Genomic DNA, 3196 nt, shown 5'->3' with positions numbered 1-3196 from the left:
CAAAGTGTTGGGATTATAGGCGTGAGCCACCGCGCCTGGCCGGTTATCTTTTCTGGGACAGGAGCTTGGTCTGCTGCCCAGGCTGGAGTGCAGTGGTTCAATCATGGCTCACTGCAGCCTTGACTTCCCAGGCTGAAGAGATCCTCCCACCTCAGCCTCCCAAGTAGCTGGGACTACAGGTGTGAGCCATCCCACCCAGCCCATAGTTATCTTTTGATCATGTTAGAATGTCTTCAGGAAAGAATGATGCAAAGAGGCCCCAGCACCCAAGCCCCAAAACCTGGGGCAAGTTCCCAGGGAAGGAGAGCTGAGATGGAGACTAGACCTTGGAACAGGCAAATCAAGACGGCCAAGACAGGCAATCAGTCATCTGGGGGCATTTGTTAAAAAGTTTCCAGGATCCAGTCTCCAAGATTTTCATTCTGTTCCAAAATGAAATTCAATAGATAGTTTAATATTTTCATAAAACTATAATCACAGGAAGAGTTTCACGTGATCTTATTCTGCTGCACACCCCAGTTCCCCACCAGTTTATTTATTGTTTTCTCCCAAACACTGACTCACTTCCTTTATCCTCAGTCAAGGGCATTGCTTTGATTTGCTATAGTGGCTGCCCCTCTCAGCTTCTGAGTCTTGGCATGAGGGTGTGTGAATTCTTCCATCTGAAATCATCTGCTTTCTCACAGCCTAACACTTCGCTTCTCTTTTAAAAGCGACTGACAACTCACCTCCTTCTGGAAGCCTTCCCTGTTGAGTTTTTTCACTTTCACACTGTGTTCTGTGCCACAGATGCAAGTGGAGTTGGGGGAATACAACCAGGGCCGTGTCCTTCTGTCTTTGCTATGGGTGGGTAAGTTCTGGTTCTTTCCATTGGGGGCAGCATGGTTTTAGGGAGAGAGCAGGAGTCTGGAATCTGTCTGGCATGAACGCATTCAACAGCACTACTCATGAGCTCTCAGATTCATCCTGGCTGTCCTTTGTCACGTTGGGATCGATGCTTTCTTCTCATGGGTCATCCCAATTTCTCCAGGCAGCTTTCTCTTCTCCTCTTTATGTTACTTCTCTCCAAGAGTAGACAAGAAACCCTTCTTTTTTTTTTCTTTTTTAAATAAAATAGACAGAATCTTGCTATGTTGCCCATCTTTCTTTCTTTTCTTTTTTTTGAGACAGAATCTCACTCTGTCGCCCAGGTTGGAGTGCAGTGGCACGATCTCAGCTCATTGCAACCTCCACCTCCTGGGTTCAAGCGATTCTCTTGCCTCAGCCTCCCATGTAGCTGGGACTACAGGCACCCGTCACCACGCCCAGCTAAGTTTTGTATTTTAGTAGAGATGGGGTTTCACCATGTTGGCCAGGCTGGTCTTGAACTCCTGACCTCAGGTGATCCACCCACCTCGGTCTTCCAAAGTGCTGGGATTTCAGGTATGAGCCATCGCACCCGGTCTATTTCTTTTTAAATAAAATAGAGACAGAGTCTTGCTATGTTGCTGGTCTTGAGCTCCCAGCTTCAAGTGATCCTCTCACCTCAGTTTCCCAAAGTGCTGGGATTGCAGATGTGAGCCACTGCACCCAGCCGGTCCTCTTTTAATTCTCCAATGCACAACTAAGGTCATACCGTGCACCCCACCATGACTGTCGTGTCCTCATCTGTCAAATGGGGATGACTAGAGTCCCTGCCTCACTGAATTCTTGTAAGAATGAAATGAGATCAGGCATGTTTCCAGCACCTGGCACCTGGCAAGTTGTGGCAGATGCTTTGGACTGGGTCACTCAAAACCCATCCCAACCCCTTTCTAGCTTTGCTTCCTGGACTGCAGAGGATGGAAAGCTAAATATGACATTTCTCAAACACCCTTGCAGCTCTGGTTCTGTTTATGATTTAGATTCTACTGTGTGAGACTTGATAACTATGAGTCACGTGGAGGGGGAGACAGAGCAGGAAGCATCCATTTTGCTGGCACTGGTCAGGGCAGAGGCAGTGCTATTCTGGAGCCAACAGCTGTGGTGGCTGCTTAGCAATTCTTTTCTTTTCTTTTCTTTTTTGAGGCAGGGTCGCATTCTGTCACCCAGGCTGGAGTACAGTGGTGCAATCATAGCTCACTGCAGCCTCAAACTAGTGGCTTCAAATGATCTTCCTGCTTTGGCCCCCTCAAAGTGCTAGGTTTACAAGCATGAGCCACTGTGCCCAACCACAGTGTAATTTTGAAAGTCATTCCTGGATATTTATCCTAGTGTCTATTTCTTCAACTTCCCTAATGAGTCCATGAGCTATCCATACCCCTTAATAAATCCTTTTGTGTTTAAATTAGCAAGAGTGAAATCTGTTTTCTGCAACAAAGAAAACTAACCAATACATACATTCAATAAGTGTTAGCTGTTACTATTATTTAAAATACTTCATCAAAGGTTTAGTAATAATGGAAGTAATTACTTTCAGGAAAGGAAATTTTAAATTGGCTACTAGATATAACTATATAAAATAATTTCTGGAGTACTACTGTCCCACAGAACTTTCTTTTTCTTTTTCTTTTTGAGACAGAGTCTCACTCTGTCACCCAAGCTGGAGTGCAGTGGTGCCATCATAGCTCAGTGCAGACTTGAACTCCTGGGCTCAAGTGATCTTCCTGCCTCAATCTTCCAAATGGCTTCCCAAAGTTCTGGGATTACAGATGTGAGCTACTGAGCCTGACTTGAATTTTTTTTTCCTTTTTTTTCTTTTCTTTTCTCTTTTTGAGATGGAGTCTCACTCTGTCACCCAGGCTGGAGTATGGTGGCACAATCTCGGCTCACTGCAACCTCCCACCCAGGTTAAAGTGATTCTCCAGCCTCAGCCTCCTGAGTAGCTGGGATTACAGGCGCCTGCCAACATGCCCGGCTAATTTTTGTATTTTTAGTAGTGACAGGGTTTCACCATGTTGGCCAGGCTGGTCTTGAACTCCTGACCTCAGGTTATCCACCCGTCTCAGCCTCCCAAAGTGTTGGGGTTACAGGCGTAAGCCACTGCGCCTGGCCAGAACTTTCTTTAATGATGGACATGTTCTGTATTTGCACTCAATATGGTAGCCACTGATTATATGTGGCTATTGAGCACTTAAAATGTGGCTTCTATAACTGAGGAACCGAATTTTTAATTTGATTTAACTTTAACAAACTTAAGTTTAAAATTAAATAGTCACATGCAGCTAGTGGCTACTGT

This window comes from Nomascus leucogenys, chromosome 2 (assembly GCF_006542625.1).
Source record: "Nomascus leucogenys isolate Asia chromosome 2, Asia_NLE_v1, whole genome shotgun sequence".
In the NCBI taxonomy this organism is placed as follows: Eukaryota; Metazoa; Chordata; class Mammalia; order Primates; family Hylobatidae; genus Nomascus; species Nomascus leucogenys.
This window is presented reverse-complemented; position numbering follows the sequence as displayed.